This window comes from Vanessa atalanta, chromosome 5, assembly GCF_905147765.1.
Source record: "Vanessa atalanta chromosome 5, ilVanAtal1.2, whole genome shotgun sequence".
NCBI classification, from domain to species: domain Eukaryota; kingdom Metazoa; phylum Arthropoda; class Insecta; order Lepidoptera; family Nymphalidae; genus Vanessa; species Vanessa atalanta.
The window spans coordinates 4115772-4134790 of NC_061875.1; the positions used below are offsets into that span (position 1 = coordinate 4115772).

Below are 19019 nucleotides of genomic sequence, written 5' to 3' on the forward strand. Positions count from 1 at the left end.
TCTTGACAGAAAGATTTAATAGCTTGTTACTGACCGGTGTTTGAACGCTATTAAAGATTAACGGCTTTATAAGAGAACCCAGCGTGACATAAAAACAGCATTATAAGAAACTGGAGTTAAATTTCGAGCCTAGTGAAGCTGGCTTAAAATTTAGTTGCAAATTTTGATCTACACATACGAACAGGTAAAGTTAACAGCTTTTAAAAAACGTTTTTATAGACAAAGTTTCGCAAATACTCAAACTTATTTTACTGGAGTTATTGCCCTTTATTTTGATATAAGCTTTAATTCATTATTTCCTAATTAAAAAATTTACTCACTATGTAGTACCAGCAGTGGTATAGAGATGGCGTTAGTAGTGTTCAGTTTTGTGAACTTGTACTCTTAAGAATGCGATCAATGTCATGGACAACGTAGTTTTAATGGGAATTATATTATTATTATATGAATTATTAACATAATACTGATGTGATAATAAAATAGCATACATTATAAATTATGTAACGACATATGAATTAATATAATTAAAAATTATGAATGAACGACGGAATAGTAGTGGAATATAAAAATATTTAATTATGATAATTTTTTAATAAAAATACTTCGAGTCAAGCGTGTATTATATACGCCGAGTTTTGACGAATATCTTCTTTTTTTATATAAATATAATACATTTGGAATAACAGCTTTAAAAATTTTCAAATTTTAATGTTTATAATAATCAATGGCTAGTTTATACAAGAGTAGACCTTGAGGTTCTATCAAAAAATCATGGATCGAGATTCTAGACACTAAAATTTTAGGTTTTTCTGATAAACTATATTAATATTATAAATGCGAAAGTAACTCTGTCTGTCTGTCTGTTGCTCTTTCAGGACCAAACCTGACGACAAACCCCTTAAACGTGAGGGAAGTCGCGGACCATTAGTAAATTATATGTTTGGAAATTGGTAGAGTTGCTACTTTGTACCTGAGGCTCGAGGCCTGTTCGTGTTTCACTTTTTATTTGATTCTGTTGAATACCTTTAAAGATATTTTTATGTAATGTATCTTCAAATAAATTGCTATGTATTCTGTTATATATTCTAAATATATTCCACGTGTTAGTGTCATACTTCCTTACCTTGTGTTTTTATTTGTACTTCTGTTCAATCGAATTGAAGGGTTAGAATGACACTCATGCTTAGCATGACGGTGTAACTGGGATTACACTATCGCAGTCTAAAGGCGCGAGTGATTTATCGAGGGTGGAATATACGCGTCTATCATTTGAATTGAAAAAAAATTCTTAACATAATAAAATATATATTTCGTAGTCCAGTAAAGTTTACGGACTGTATCTTACTATGTCAAAATTACATTTGCAATAAGCTACGTTTAATTTACGTGTATTATAATGAAAGTGAAATAAAAAGCGAGATTTATTAATCACATAGATTGCGTTAGAGTTACTAAAACAAAATTAGTGACCCACTTGAGAAAATAATTACTAATATTTTTTTTTATAAATAGCGCTACGACTTGTAACTTTTATAAAGGATGAGTGAGGTAGCTGTTTTCTACTGCTAACAGTGTGTTTTTAATATTTTAAAGACACGCTGCCGTCAGTATAACGTGGAAGAAGAACGACTTATGTTGTGCTTTGCTTATCGGTTTAAGAGACGTCAATAATGACGTTCCACCCTTGATTATGTAACAAAATTAAGATAGAAAGAAGAGAAGTACATAACTATGAGTTATATCAAGAGAAAATTCAACTCAGCAATGCGATTATGTAATCTTCGTATTTCAATCCCCAAATATTGATATCATATATACAGTGATATGCTATTTTGATACTCGTAACCCACAAATATTATAATTAATATAGTGAAAACTCAAATTTAAATTCCTTTATTCAATATAGAAGCATTACACTTACTTATTGATAGTCAAATGAAAATCTAGCACTGGTTCGGAAAAGAAAACACCCTGACCTGAGAAGAACCCAGCGGGTCTTAGTTTTTTGTCTATTTTATTATTTACAAAGTTGAATATGAATATTAATAATAAATTGAATATTACATATCACATCCTGTCGTTTGAGCAGTGCGATTCTGTAAGAATTCACTTCGTATCTCGCTCGTGAAATGTTGACAATCGACTTACAGTGATTTACAATTTGGCGATGTGTACCCTATTAATTATTATAATCAATTTTGCATATCAAATTCTGTCATTTTTTCGCTCGTTTTCTGCGGTGAGATTCGAGTTTCTTGTTACAGAATAACTCTGCTGAGAACAATTCGTGTTTCGATTAACGGTGGACTTCTAATTTTTAATACTACTATTTATATTTAAACTGTGCTGAGTGGTTAGAAAGCATGCATCATCTTGAGCGATGATTGTGGATTTAAACCACTGCATGGAGCATTGAATTTTCAGGTTTCCTATGCTTCTATATATATTTTATATACAAAAATAATACTTAATAATAACTTTAAATCACTTTTTTACAACATTCATATTGTTAAAAACTTTTTGAAGGAAATAATATATGTGCTTGTTTTTCTCTTGAATTAAGCCTGCAGCTTGTATTAGGTGTGGAGACGACAAGAGCCTTAGGGGCAGGATCGTATCAGCAACTTTCACATTACTACGCGAAGCGTGTACCGTTGAAAAAATGACTTATATAATCGAAGTACGAGCGTTGAGCAGTCATAAAAATCCGGCTTTAACCGGATAATTAATAACCGGATTAAATCTATCCCCGAATGTTCTCGATGCATGATTGTCAATGTCACCAAAAACTGGACAAATGATTGTACAAACGATATTTATCTCAACAGATGTTCCAAGGTCAACTTTCGTCAATATTATGAAATGTCCACATCAAACGTTTACAAAGCGTGTCATTAGGCTAATAAACACCATTTGGGTTAGGGCCATGAATGGAATTTACGTTATTGACAATATGAACAATTATTTTTCAAAGGTGACAAGCGATTTACTTGCTAATATAGTTTTATGCAGTTCTGAGTAGTTGCCGTCCTCTCATCCGATATTCTGCCGCCAAAAAACAATACATAGTTTTATTGTGTTCCGGTTTGAAGGGTAAGTGAGGCAACTATAGGTACATGTGACATAAAATCTTAGCTCCCAAGGTTGGTGGCGCCTTGACTGATTTTTATGACGGGGGTCGTGAGCACTTACTATAAATTAACCCATTTGCTCGTCCGCCGAACTAATTTACGAAATATATATAATTTTTTTAGGTGAGTAATTTGATTAAATAATGTAAATTATTTTAAAAAAAATCGAGCGCACCTATTTATAGCCACAAGTTTTATTAATAATAAATAAGTAATTCCGAAACAAATGAATCACAGGTCAGATTAAAAAAAAACACGTCAATTGAAACGAATTCAAAACAACCACTTATTATAATAAACAAGCGGTTACGTAATTAATTTAACCTCCGACGCACAAAAGAAGCGTTATGCTGCAATAATATGATTAAATTTAAATAAACGCATTGCAATGCAAGTTTAACATTTTAATTGGCAACTAACATGCAGATCATGTTGCAATACAAAGGGTGTATATCATGTCTAACTAACACGCATATACTTATTTTAAATTAAGTGCATTTGTGTAACTAGGTTTTAGAGAGCATAGGTCTTACTAAACGGTTGACATTTTGCAACGGATCTCGCGCGGAGCATTGGATTCTGTGGATTTCCTTTGTGCTGTGTGGATATTTCGAAGTCACAGCACTCGTATATATATATTTATTCTTTATATTTTTTGTCCAATGTATATTAAAAGTATAATAACGTCAATTTTGCTTTGTTTACGTCTCCGGTGCTCATTAGTTTTTTCTTATTCCATTGTTTTGTTTGAGACAATGTCAGGATCAAATGTTAAAGTACGTTTCAAATAATCGTTTCTACTAGCTTACATGTTATGTAATGATATAATTTTCTGCGTAAACTGATCTTTGATATTATAAAAAATCTTAATTCTTGTAGCTTCGTTTAATTTAAGTAACGTAATGTTTTCCCGAGCTATAACAAAGCCGCGATTAAATACAGATAACCAGTATTTACCTATCTATGTTCATAACGTCGTTTGTCTAGACTGTCAATCAATCACAACCGAAACTACTAGAAAGTTCAATTTGGAAAACAGATTTATCTTATAGCACGGGTGCAATACTGATACTAAATACTACAGAATGTCTTTATATCCAACCTTTACAGCTTTTTTTGTCATTAGACAATACATACCGCTAGGTCCTTGCATTTTAAATCTGTAATATCTTCGAAAATATTCATTTAAATTACATGCTGTAAAGGGCCATATAGATCTATATTAAATTCATAATGTACTTAACTGGATAAAGATTAATGCTGTATTGCGTAAAAAAATGGATGTTGTGGGCTATCCCTAAGAGATATATACAATCGCGGACATTTTTGTAGAACTTTTTAAGGTGTACAATACTATAGGGCATTATTTTGTTCTATCTCGTAGGTTTGCAATGTAAGCGCAAAAAATGTTTTTATTTAAGTGTTTCTCTACTATATTATACATATATTATACATATACACCTTACTCTTAAATCACTCTATCTATTAAAAAAACCGCATCTGAATTTGTTACGTAGTTTTAAAGATCTATAGCGGGAAGCGACTTTGTTTTATACTATGTAGTGAAGCATCCACTTAAGGGGAGGAAGTCTTTGTTCTTTGAGGTAAGAAACATGAAAATTTGAATCCATAATTTACCGTATGAAATTTAGTCGGGCTATAATTTGATGATGATTATCATGTATTAAAAATATAAAGTTTGTATTTTAGAATTCTGAGTTAATTTAAAAGTTATGAACGATTGTTCGATTTTTAGTAGTAAGGTTTAATGTCATATACCTTTAGGGCTGGCATAGTAACATTAACCAATCTGGCAGCAAATACACCGAGAATGATGATATTTTAGTAAGATTCAAAAATGAAATACAATAGACTAGTTGAAACCGCGTCTTCGTCTGCATAAAATTCGTTTGAGATAGAAATATAGTTTAGGCCGTTTTTTATAGTGATAAATTGAATTATAAGGAAGTAGCTAGCAGGTAGGAACCTAGATCGTTGTACTAGAGATAAAAGTTCGATCCTACGGCCATAATTTTATTTTTAGTTATATTCGTATTGACTTTTTGTAGTTATATTCGTATTCATTAGTTTTTTTTGTTAGCTTATGTGAAGGAAAACGTCGCGGGAAATTTGTATTTTATAATGGTTCTCAATGGATGAGTTTTGACACCACACCCACACAGCATCAGTGTGGTAAACTATGGTATAAGTCTATACCCGTGCTCTGGAGCGGAACCACTTATAAACATGGCTGATATTATTTTGTTACTGCATTATTTACTTGTAATAAAAAAAGTACATAATATGACATATGAAATAAAAACTCAGGAAAATGCTTAATTAACTAATTATATATGTTATTTAAACTTTTTCGTGCTAAAGTTATTTATACTTATGAATTATCGAAATTATCCACAACTTGACCTTCATTGGGGGCTGGAAATAACCTCGAAATCACCGTTTATAATTTTTATCGAAAAGCTAAAATATCAAGTCCATTTTGACTAACTACGTCATCATTTTACGATATCTCATCGGCCTATAACTATTATCTTTTATTACGAATGGAATATCCACAGATTTCTTCTTATCTTCATATTTTGTATTCTCTATCAAAATCCTACTTACCCAATTATACTTTAAATTTAAAAACTCGCATACAAACATTTCTCCTATATTTTACCTCGAGAGGTGATTAAAAAAGGAAATAGGATTTACGTTCGAAATAAATTTTCTAATTCAGATGTTGCATCTCTGATTCGTTTGATTATCGCTGCTCTGTTTTTTACCTCAAGAAATTTAGAAGTTCATACAATATTGGACGTATGATTATAATTATAGTAGTTTATTATAAATTAATCAGGACGTGTTCAACATTAATCATCCAAACGCCCGGTGCATTTATTTATTGTATTTAAGTCCTTGGTATGATATCCTGTCGGCTATGTTTGTTTCGATATACTTATGCAGCTCAATAGCTACTGGTCATCCACACAATGTCTGATAGGATTTCATTAAATTAAATTTTCAGTTTGATGTCTTTTTTTTCTCAGCTCCCTGTTTTGGGTTCGTGTATACAACTGCCAAGGCTGGCCACATTTGAATCCGGAAGTTTCGTTTAAAATTAACGTGTTCTAATATCAAATAATTCGTTTGATTTCTCTTCGATGCAATTAAAGTAATAAATAATCAGCAGTCGTAATATTAATTTAGTATCTACCGAACCATCAAGATTTGCTTAAAATTTCGACTACGTGGTAGTCTATTTCTACAAGTTCAAACATCAAGTTCGAAGAATCATTATGTAGGACGTGACAGTGACCTGAGCTAGGCTGAGCACACACGAACGAGGCTGTGGATGAAATCATGAAGGTTGTTATGAAATTACTTTTATAATTGCAATTTACAGACATTATGGCTTATGAGGTCAAAATGATAATAGTATAAAAAAACAACCGAGTTTTTATAAGCAATTTTGAAAATGGAACATGATTTTATGATTTGTGTGTTAAAATAAAAAAGGTTAAAAGAAGGTTTTTTAAGTAGTTTTTAATGGTGACGCGAATTAATTTAATGTTAATTTTACTATTTATAAAAGTTGGTTTGGTAAAAGATAAGATAGTTTTCATTGTTCAAATTCTTTGGTAGCGATATTATTATAATGGGTCTTAATCATAAATCTTAATCATAAATAAATCTATACGTCGTATAGAAAGTTTGACAATGTCATATAAAAAGTAATCAATATTCAATATTATAGCACAGGTATATACAATTAAGCCATAGATTAACCACCAGAAATTGATGATTTCGAACAATCGAACTTAGAGCTAGATTTTTTTTCTTGTATTTTTTTTAAATGTATACTTAAGGTATTAAGTGCATGTATGTATGCTATAAAGTATATGTATACTTGATTTACATACAACGAATGCCTTATGGCTGTCGCGATAGAAAGAGAAAATTTGAGTATTTACCTGCTATATAAATAAGGTCCTTTGTATAAAATGTTCTTTATTCAGGAAATGAAATATCGTATCAAAATGTACGGTCTTGAATTTATTATAGTTTTCTTGGAAGAGTGATTAGCAAATTCATTGATCAACACTGGGGCTATAAGAATTATAACAGACTACAGACAGCTCTATCACCATACTAAACTATTCATGTATTTATTTAAGTCTGCTCGCATTTGTCTAACATGGTCTATTATTACGTTCACAGCTTCATCAAATAATTTAATGAGGTCTTATAGATCCAAAAAGGGCTATAAAAATCTAATCACTTAAAGCAATACAATACCACATTTTTATTTCATGTAATTTAAGTTAAACTTAATCTTAATATTTGAATTTTAATAAATAGATATTTTAAGAATGAATATGTTCTAGGTATGCTAGCTAAGGCTCACAAATAATTAAATGCTCCTGAATATATTATAATATTGTTTATTTTAGAACAATAAAAGGAACCCTAATTCAGAATCGCTACATAGATTGAGGTCTCGTATGAAATTTTTAGTATTCCTGTTATTTTTTTATAGCAAATTTTTTTGTACAAAAAATAAGTTGTGAAATAAAACTTTAGGAGCTTTCATTTATTGATTAGTGATTGCGTTTTGTAAATATCATTTAATTAAAAAAAAGTTATTTTAATTAGAATAGAAATAATAAAGTTTGACGTTTATACCAAAAACTAAATCGGGGGTCATTGACTTCTCTGACACATGGGACTTACTAATTGTTTTTGTTAGATATGATTGATGATTAAGAGGAAACTTAGAGCATTTTGGTATTATCCTCGTTCATACAGTGACGTATGACGTATGACGTACGTCGTTCATCGGAGAGTAAATCATCGACGAGACGAGGACGAAGTCGTAGGCAAAAGCCAGTAATATATATACTTTTTTATTTTGAAGATACATCAGTTTTTCACTGCATACTCTAACATAGATTTTATTTGATTATACGAGTTTAACTCTCATTTTTTCTTCATGGTTGTTCAGTGAGAAATCCCTTGATGGAATAAATATTCTTTGTATGCTTTGTTCTGTTTTGATATATTTTTGTATTTTTCCTTTTTTTGATACGTATTCGTACGATAAATTTTTTAATACATATATTCTTGTTGTCTTAATTTATTATTAGTCTTAACTTATTAGATTTTATATTTTATATAGGGTAGTTTGGTTTATATAAACTATATCAAAAATATTTTTGAATGTCAATGTTGCGTACACCTTTAAAGTATCATTTTGTCTCGTGAACAAGACATTCGTAGATAATGTCGAAATATCGAGCTCCACCAAATAATAATAAAAAACATGGTAAATATCCCGTTTTAAATACTGTTAGTAATAAAAATAACCATGTTCATTTAAAGTCTTATTTCATTTTGAATGTTACCCTCATCAGATATTAATTTTTAGTGCTCAGTGATAAGTTGATGGTGTAACTTTTTCAATAAATAAATGAATAAATCCCTTATAGTCTTATACAAAGCTTTGTTTACAAATATATATATATATTTAAAGTAGGTAGACGAACTATTAAATGAGCCTCAAATTTACAACAAGAAAACAAAGTGGTGCTTGAACCCGCGATCATTCGAAAGTAAATATGTTCGTAGATTTAGAGCTACTAGAATCTACTTAGCCATTACAGCTTACAGTAGGCGTTTTATATGTAGGTTGGTAGATTGGCAAATAGATTTTATGGCTCTCCTGATGATAAGTGGTCATCAAACCCTTGATCACACGCCAATGTGTCACCGACTTGGGTACTAAGGTAATAAGTCTTTTGTGTCTGTAGTTACATTGCTGCTCACTCACCCTTCAAAAGAGAACACAATACTTAGTATTGCTGTTTGTCGGTAGATCATATATATACTATTTTAGTTACAATCGACCACGTCTTTACCATCTATATATTACAATCTTAATTTGATAACTTTTAAGCAAAACAATGGTTTCAATATATGTAAATATGTAATATTATGCGTCTATTATGTCTTCATTATATGTATAATAATTATTATCACACGGTTATTTAAAATATAGTTTCAATAAAAATATTGAGATAAAGTTAGTTTATTGTTTTTTAAAAAGAAAAAAAAAACGATGGAAAATTGTTGGGAATCTAACAAAAGTTATATAAAAAAAAAGCAATTGTTGAAGCATTTAATTATAGTGCGGTTTTAGTTTTTACTATTCTAATACAGGGAAATGATAAAATGGCGTACAAAATCATCTAATAATTGCTATAAAATAATCCTAGAGGTCATAACTTATTAATATACATACTGTTTTTAATTTTTTGAACGAAATCACTTTTTACTAAAACAGTCGTATGTGTTCATACAATATAATTTGTTTGGACTTAGTGTTGCACTTTTGTACACGAAAATAAATGTCGCAATTAGTTAATAAATCACACCCACACTGAACCAGTCGATGAGTTGAAGATAAACACTGAAGAGGTACATCGCTCTCTTTGCAGTCGTAACTTCTAAAATATTTTTTGTATGTCCCGAATGACATCACGAGACTAAGACTAAATCGAAATTTAAAATATGTATATGAAATATATGGTGTAACAATGTATTATATTGTTAGAGTAAGAAATTATCTGTCAGTCAAGGAATATATACTTATTCTATAGATTTTGTATATAGTCGTATTGTATATATATTTTTTTAAAAATACAACACATATCATATTTATCATTCAGAACAATTGTAGAATAAAACGAAATTGGAACGCGTCTTTCCAATTGTTAGTTAACCATAAATTCAATGATAGAATGCGAATTATTAATACATACTGATAAGTCAAAGTCAACGACAAAACTCTTTATTTTATAGATAAGCGTTACACTAACTAATTGATTATAAAAATCCTACCACCGTTTCGGATAAAAACCTCGGACACAATAAGAACCGACTGATAGAAATAAATAGTTTTTTATTTATTTTTTATAGATTTATGTACCACAAATAAAAAAATGAATAAAGTTTACAAGTGACTATAATTGTCCGAGTGATCTTCATTAGAATCTCTAGATATACCGGAGTAATTAGAAATTATTCTCATCACAAGTAACGTAGGTTATTAACACGAAGAAGGATTATTTTAAAATTAAAAAGAATTAGAAAAATATAGATATATTAAAATAATAACTATATGCTATCAAAATGTTTTTCTCTTAAGTTTATGATTATTGTTTTAAATTGTGGAAGTACAGATTAAGGGACGCGTGGAGAGGATAGAACTATCCGATGAAAAATCGTCGGAAGAAAGAAAATCAAGCAATTTGACACTCGAACTTGAACGAATATGTCTATCTTTAGGGCATATTATTTAGTAATCAGGAAACACTATTTCAATTTATATTGAAGAAACGAAGGACGTGGAACTACCGGTAAAAACTTGCGACCACTTTCACTGACTGAAATTCAAGATATTATACTCGAAACAAAATTGAGGCAAAATAATTAAATTACATACATGATTGACGCATAAATAAAAAAGGTGCTTATAAAACAAGTATTACATATTATTTGCACATTCTACGTACGTTATCTATTTGTTCCGGGATGTTTCTGAACTTGACGTTTATTTTTAAACAAAGACGAAACGGAAAAACTTGTCTGATAAGTAATTATAAAAAAATATAGGTATATATTGTAAATATGCATTTAATCTTTTCTGTATTTTCTTTATTTTTATGTACATATTAAAGTTGAATACACTCCAGAACCTTCTCCTCAAAGGCAGAAGAGGCCTTGGCCCTAGCCTTAGTTTATTCCAAAATATATTAAAAAAGCACATTATGTGATTAAGTATATTTAAAATAATTATAAAATTAATGAAATGTTACATACCTTCGTTGTTTTAAAATTAATCGAATTCCGAACTAATTTATTAGTCACAAATTAGCGGACACAAATCCTTCAACGAATAATTGTAATGGATCACAATAAAAGCCTTCCTACATGAGGCCTGCCACAGACTGAATATTTTGCAAGAATTGTTTTCATAATATATACAAACAACCGTATGTTCTTTAGCCGGTTGAATTACATAGAGTACTGAAACAAATAGAGGCGTCTGTTCATTAGAACAGCCTTGCATCGTCCGGTTGTTGTATTGCGATATATAATTGTGTAATCTTGTCTAGTAATATTTATTGTATCTGTATTATTGTTCAAAGAATTGTTACATAAGTTACAATGTACACAAAGATATTATTCAACTTTAAAAATTCATTTTAATTGTCGCTGTGCAGTTTACTTCCAATGCGGTATTTTCCTCTTAAGAAGGAGAATTAGATGATTCACTTCACTACTACGTTACATGTAAGTAGACTTACGATGTTTCTTTCACCCCCGAGCAGAATATGATGTTTAAGACAAGTGAAAAAGCAAATCTTTGCTGGATTTCGACTAATTTTCTCGTTTTGGCCATAGGAATTAAATCATATATAGTCGCATTTAAAATTAAAATTAAGAATCAATTTCTTAGTTTTGGCGGCACACCTAACAGATCTGTCGCATCGTTACTCTATGTTCAAGGTATTTTTTTTTTAACTTTTTTGTCAAATTTACGTCTTTATTAGATTTTAGAAACGTCATAATATATCAACAATCACTTTTGTTATTCTATGGTTGAAAAATTGTTTTCTGCAATTATCCTCTAGAAAATAAAGTATTATGCTTCGTAATGTTTGAGCAAAATAAGTACAATATTATTTGCTGATTTTTTTACAATCATTAACTTTGTACTTAGTGTCATAGGGGGTCACGAGTTTATTTCCCTCTCGAAATATGTGGTATGTGCGTACATAATGCGTTAAAATTTTTTGTTGTCATTTTAGTTTCTTGCTAACTAGAATGCTTCCCGAACATTTTTATTAAATACTTTGTATGCGTAAGCTTTAAAATAATTTTACGTCTTTAATACATGGTAAAATACCTTTCCGAAAGTATTTCTAATGATCGAATTGAATTAAAAATTAAGAAATAGTCGATGATATATACGGTAATTTGTTAGTTATCTGCGGCTGTATACACGACTTTTTAGTTGTATACAGCCTATATATTTATTTATATACAACTAAATAAATAAAGCAATAATAGCAGCCTGTAAATTTCCCACTGCTGGGCTAAGGCTTCCTCTTCCTTTGAGGAGCAGATTTGGAGCATATTCCACCACGTTTATTGTATACACGATTAAAAAATCGAGCCAGGGAATGCCTCTGGGGTCCCCACACTGTACCAACCTAGACTATTTATGTTAAAACAAAAATTCCACCATTCCACGAGGTATTTATGATTATTAGTTCCGTAATTTTATTATTTTTAAATCTTTTTTTTTGTATTATATTTAAGGCCGTAACGCAAATAATTCTTATGTAAAATATTATAATTTAAGCAAAAAAAGAAGCAAATAATTTAGAAATGATTGGCATTCGTTTGTATTATGAATTGAAATTTAAAATATATTTAAATAATTGTTTGTATTTCCTTGTAGGAATCAGTCAGAAGTCAGAAGAATCTTAATTTTTTTCAACTCTCACGTGGTATTGTTGTTAGTTTAAATTATAATGACTTATTATATATATATATATATACTTATTGTGTATAAATGACATCGAGTGTTGACCCTAATACTGAGACAAAAGCGCCGTCTATTTTTACCAAACATTCTGTGGTTTGGAGTACAAATTCCCTCACATTACATTTCATTAGCAGCCTGTAAATTTCCCACTGCTGGGCTAAGGCTTCCTCTTCCTTTGAGGAGCAGGTTTATTTATTTATTTATTTATTTATTATATGAATATTCAGTGGCGCTTGCCTGGGTTTGAACCCGAAATCATCGGTTAAGATGCACGCGTTCTAACCACTGAGCCATTTCTGATTCCCTCACAATCTTTTCATTTAACCTAAAGTTCAGGATGATATAAACAAAAAATAATCGAATGAAAACACTAAATGCATTAGTGCATGTCTAGATTTTGATTTGATTGGTTAAGTTCTGCATGTTGTAGGTCTTGCGAACTCTCGGTTCTTATATATTTTTGTTTCTTGCTTGATTTTAGATACATTTGTGATGTATCTATATATATACCTCATTAAAGACAAGTATTTAAAATATATACGCAGGCTGGGAAGTGGGTTTCCGGATGATAAGTGGTTACAATTGCAAATAGATATTTGAACAGTAAGAAATATTAACACTTTTTTCGCGGATGCATCACAAACCCTGGAAATTAATATGCTAACCGATCGGAACACATCGTAATTATAAGTGTTGTGTATATACTACATATTTTATAAAACCTTTTATGTTTTTGAAATAAAATATACTTACGATCTTTCAAGTTGATCAAGTGAAACAATTCTCGATGCCGGCGACGTTCAATACGGCATGGCTCGATGGTGGTGCATGAATTCGTATTCCTCTTCTTCTGTAAGGGCACATTCTTCGAAACACCAGAGTCCAGCAATCGCGAGAAGAACAGTGTATATCATGTAGTATACAATGTAAAGGAGAATTGTGAACAACATCGCTGTGGTCTTTTGAGTAGACAGTATACCGATCTGAAAAGAACAAGTGGTCTATTAAATAATAACTTAATTATTTGTTAAAATTAACTTAAAATAGTGATCATATTTCGTGGTTTTATTACAGGAAATTGTAGGTTTTTTTTTTTTTAATAATAGTTTGAATATGTGACGAGGTGTTTTATGAACATTTAACATATTTATATATTATAAATAAATGTGTTATTATTTTAATATAATGGGTCGAACTATAAAGTTGAAATAAAGGGGAAATTGGAAATTGTAAACTTTTTAAAAGACTACAATTTTTATTTTTTTTTCGGTGTTTAAAATATTGATAATAAAATTAGTTAAAGTAGTATTAAGTAATATATATGTCATAAAATTTTAAAATTGGACATAGCATACGTACAGTATCATGTTCTGGGATTTTTTACTTATTGTAAAAAATGAAAACTCCTTATATGTAAAGGATATAAATTAAAAAAAAAAAACTGACTGCAAATAATGTCCCGGGAAAAAAGTAATCTTAATGAAATTCGAGATCTTTGAAATTGTAATTCCGTATCTTTTCACGTCAATTTTTTTGTTAACATTTCTATTATTGTGTTATAGGCTCAAGGGTGAGTGAACCAATGTAACTACAGGCATAAGGGATATAAAATCTTAGTTTCCAAGGTTTCGTAGGTTTTGTAAGGAATGGTTAATATTTCTTCATTCATCACGCTCACCAAAGACAATGGCGACCAATTATCAAAATATTTACTATCAAATGACTTATTTTGTCGCCTGACTCTGACGCCTACTGATTTTACGACAACAAGAAAAGTGTATATTAACTTAATAATTTGGTAAAGCAAACTTGCGGTGACTACTACTACTACTCGACTACTGCAACGGGGTTGCAAGCTCGACAATAATCATTATTAAAGAATAGTATGAAATTGCAAGCTTAAGACATTTTTTTAGTATATATATCGATTTTATTGCTCGTCAATAGTTATCAAAAAAAGGAAAATCGTTTGAAAGAAAATGATTGTTTTTTTTTTTTTTTTGATATTTCATTTGAGTACATTGGTGTTATTATAACAAGTTTTAGCAAGTAGCCCTAGCCTCCAATACGGTGTGACGTCATATGATGTCACAATTAATTATATAACATTATTATATATAATGATTATATTCGAAGCTATTTATTTTACATTATTATGTGCTTATAAAATTATTGTTATAATTAGTTGTTTAATAATTTGTCAAACTTTAATTAATACTATTTTATTTGGCAGATTATTTAAGACTGGCACAAATACATATACATACTTCTTTTTTTTTAAAAAGATTGATATGTCACGGGAAATAATGAGATGATTAGGGGATTATTGAAAAATTCATTTTAACAATAACAAGTTGCTACACAAGAAACAATTTGGATTTACAAGGGGTCGCTCGACAACTGACGCTGGTGTTGAGCTCGTTAAAAATATTTACAGGGCCTGGGAGGAGTCACAGGATGCCTTAGGGATATTTTGTGATTTATCTAAGGCCTTTGATTGTGTGCAACACGAAACTTTGGTCAGGAAGCTACGTCATTATGGAATTAGGGACACTGCACTCAGTCTTCTGATTTCGTATCTGAGCAATCGCATTCAGAGGGTTGATGTAAATGGAAAGAGATCTCCCGGGTCTCCAGTTACTGTGGGGGTCCCTCAAGGATCAATTCTCGGACCATTTCTCTTCCTTGTTTATATAAATGACCTGCCACATCTCCTAGGTGATAAACTCGAGATAGTATTGTTTGCTGATGATACTTCTTTAATTTTTAAAATAAAAAGACGTCTTTCAATATATGACGATGTGAACAATACTCTCTCTGAAATAGTAAATTGGTTTAGTGTTAATAATTTAATGTTAAATAGTAAAAAGACTAAATGTATTAAATTCACTACTCCCAATGTAAGATGTGTCAAAACGAGTGTACGTTTAAACGGGGAAGCATTAGATGTTTTAGAATCAACAGAGTTCCTTGGTATGACAATAGACTCTAAGCTCCAATGGGGCCCCCATATAAATAAATTGGCGAATAGACTTAGCTCTGCAGCCTATGCGGTAAAAAAAATTAGACTTTTGACTGATGTGGATACGGCACGCCTTGTGTACTTCAGTTATTTCCATAGTATAATGTCGTATGGCATCCTACTCTGGGGTAATGCAGCTGACATTAATACTATTTTTGTACTGCAGAAGAGGGCTATTCGTGCAATTTATAACCTGGTCCCAAAAGATTCGTTAAGAGGTAAATTTAAAGAAATTAAAATAATGACTGTCGCTTCTCAATTTGTTTTTGATAATGTTATGTATGTACGCAAAAACATAAATGATTTTCCCAGAAATTGTGACGTACATTCTATTAACACTAGGAACAAGAATAAACTTGTTACTCCAAGTACCCGATTACACAGGGTTAGTAACTCTTTTTTGGGGCAATGTATACGTTTTTACAACAGGATCCCAGAAAACGTTCAAAATTATTCAATTATAAAATTCAAAAGAGTCGTTAAAGAGCGTTTGTGTGCTAAAGGATATTACAACACTAATGACTTTTTAGTTGACTGCACACCTTGGGAATGAAATGATCGCCTCCAGGCTGTTTCAAACAACTAATATATACTTATCATTGTACCATTGTACATGGAAAATGGTTAAAAAAAAAATGAAAAAAAATATATCCCGCTGAGTTTCTTTCGCCGGTTCTTCTCAGGTCCGAGGTGCTAAATTCCGAACCGGTGGTAGATTTTTGACAATCAATAAGCAAGTGCAAGCACTTCTATATTGAATAAAGATTTTTGACTTTGACTTTTGACTTTGATATATTTGTTGGAGAATTATTATAAAACGTGATTTTATTTTGTCATCTTAAACTACTGAAATTACACAAGTATATAAATAACAGTAGTAATAGTTATAATAAGTAATAGAACTCACATGATCTTGTGATCGTTCGCATTAGACGCGAGATGAATACTGAATTTAACAGGACAACGATATAATATCAATGAGTCACCTGTGTCGTGATCGCTTTAATATTTATTTACGTAAATTCGGAAGTTTATTTGTAGTCACGACTTTTTGATAGACGTTATTTGGCTTATTTCTATTAAATATTAAATAATGATTAGTATTTACTTTTCAGGGGTATTAAACATAAGAACAAGAAGTAAACGGAAAGGAAGAAGACGATAAAACGTTGTATAATAGGCTGTCTAGATCATCTCTTGTACACCATGAATGAGGTATAGAAAATATTCATTAAAAAAATCATAAAAACAGAATGCTTCATTTGACCGTCTGGATACAATCCATTTATCGAATGTTCTACCGCCAACCAGCACTACCTAGTATTGTTGTGTTCTGGTTTTAATGGTAATGAGCCAGGGTAACTAAAGGCATAAGGGACATAACATCGCAGTTACGAAGTTTGGTGGTGCATTGTGAGCTTTAAGTAAACAAGAACATCAAACAATTAACAATATTTAATACAGTTTACAATATTTATATTTTCCAGTTTTTGTTACAAACATTCAATATCTTCCGTATTGCAAACCAGATTAACAATTCCCAAGTCTTATTCAAAAATATTCTTTTTCTATATTTTTGACAGCTTCATGATAGCTATTTGAATTTAGAACTCTTTGCGTACGGTTATTAAGGAGTTGCTGGTGGTTTGTAAGAATTTTATCAATAGGCTCTATAAATAATTTTAATCGAATAAATAGCAAATTTGAATTGTTCCATTCCTGACTTGTAGTGAGATTCTGTTAGAAATACCTTTGTATGTCACTCGTGAAATATTGACAACCGAATTACAGTGATACGCTATTTTGACACGTGTGTCCTATAAATTTTATAATTATTATAGTAAACATTCTGACAATTTCAAGCTCGTGTTCTGCGTTGAGTTTCGTTCGAATTTCTTGTTACCGAATAGCCCAACTGATTTCTTTTGTTTTGTAAAATTATTACTAAAATTGTTTTATTTTTAAATTGATATTTAACCTCTGCTAAAAATATATACAATAAGAATTAATGCTTGTTTTCTATGCGCTACCAACTGCGTAGTTGGAACTTTGGACACTTGTTTTTGTTATTTGCTTAAATGTTCTGACATAATAGGTGTCGTTTGTCGCGTGTCGTTCACCATAAGATTTTGAATACTTTATTTATAATCAATATATGTACATTTAATTTTCTTGCTTGGTTTTAAGGTATTAAGTAAAAGGAAATTCCACGCCAGCATTCAATTTTCGCAAGTCGCAATTCAGCAAGGCGAATGATCTAGAAGCTACATTAGGCTGTTTGTAAGTGATATGGGTGGTTATATATTTATCTCCATAATACAATTTTAAAATGACTGACAGACAACACATTACAACAAACCGTCAAACAATTATTCAATAATTAAAATTTTCTAATTTCTTATGTCACGTATGTGAGTACTAAGGAAGGATTTTTCCAAATTCATCTTATAAGAAACCGATACGACTTGGGAACCTTTAAGAAAAGAGCGTACTCTTTCCTGAAAGGCCGGCAACGCACCTGCAAGCCCCCCGGTGTTGCAGATGTCCATGGGCGGTGGTAGTCACTTTCCATCAGGTGAGCCTCCTGCTCGTTTGCCACCTATGCCATTATAAGAAACTTAAATAGGGGATGAAAGTTTGTATGAAAATTCGTCGTATATACATATATTAGAAGTATAATGGGTATTTAGGCTTCTGTTAATGGGTTAAAGACAGATGCTATTTAATTGATGGAAAATAGTAAATTCTGAGTTTCCTGTTAATTGTCGAGTTGAATTTACATTCCGAACTCGCGCTAACTTTAAATATAAAGCAATTCTATATTATGACGTTTTTACTGTACTTTAAAACCCTACTAGAATGTATAATGTGTGGAAAGGAGGTGGACTCTTTCGGTTTGCATGGTCTCTCTTGCCCAAGGAGTTAATGATACAACAAAAAGGGCTCTTGCCACCATCGACGTTCCTGCTCTTACAGAGCCTCGTGGAATCAGTCGTGATGATGGCAAGAGACCTGATGGATTAACATTGGTTCCCTGAGGACGGGCCCTTGTGTGGCACGCTACATGCGTTGATACGTTGGACCCGTCTCATATCCGAGAAACAATGTTAAGAGCCGGTGCCGCTGCGGAAAAAGCTGAAGCAAAAAAAGATCTAAATATTCGTGTCTTATGTCAAATTAACTTTTTGTCCCATTTGCTGTCGAAACACTTGGCCCTTGGAGTAATGGTGCAAAAATCTTCATCAAA

General features: G+C 31.0%; 1 protein-coding gene across 2 annotated transcripts in view; it reads right to left on the minus strand.

Moving 5' to 3' along the window:
• Positions 1 to 13630, minus strand: part of LOC125064152 (elongation of very long chain fatty acids protein 7-like) — a 45904-nt gene extending 32274 nt beyond the window's left edge. Inside the window, exon 1 of one of the 2 annotated variants that reach the window (XM_047670987.1) lies at positions 13504 to 13630. The gene's annotated coding sequence lies outside the window, so the exon portion shown is untranslated. Of the gene's footprint in view, positions 1 to 11015; positions 11128 to 13503 lie in introns of those variants that run through there. The other variant, XM_047670986.1, reaches the window with a different exon arrangement.
• Between the last annotated feature and the right edge of the window lie 5389 nt (positions 13631 to 19019).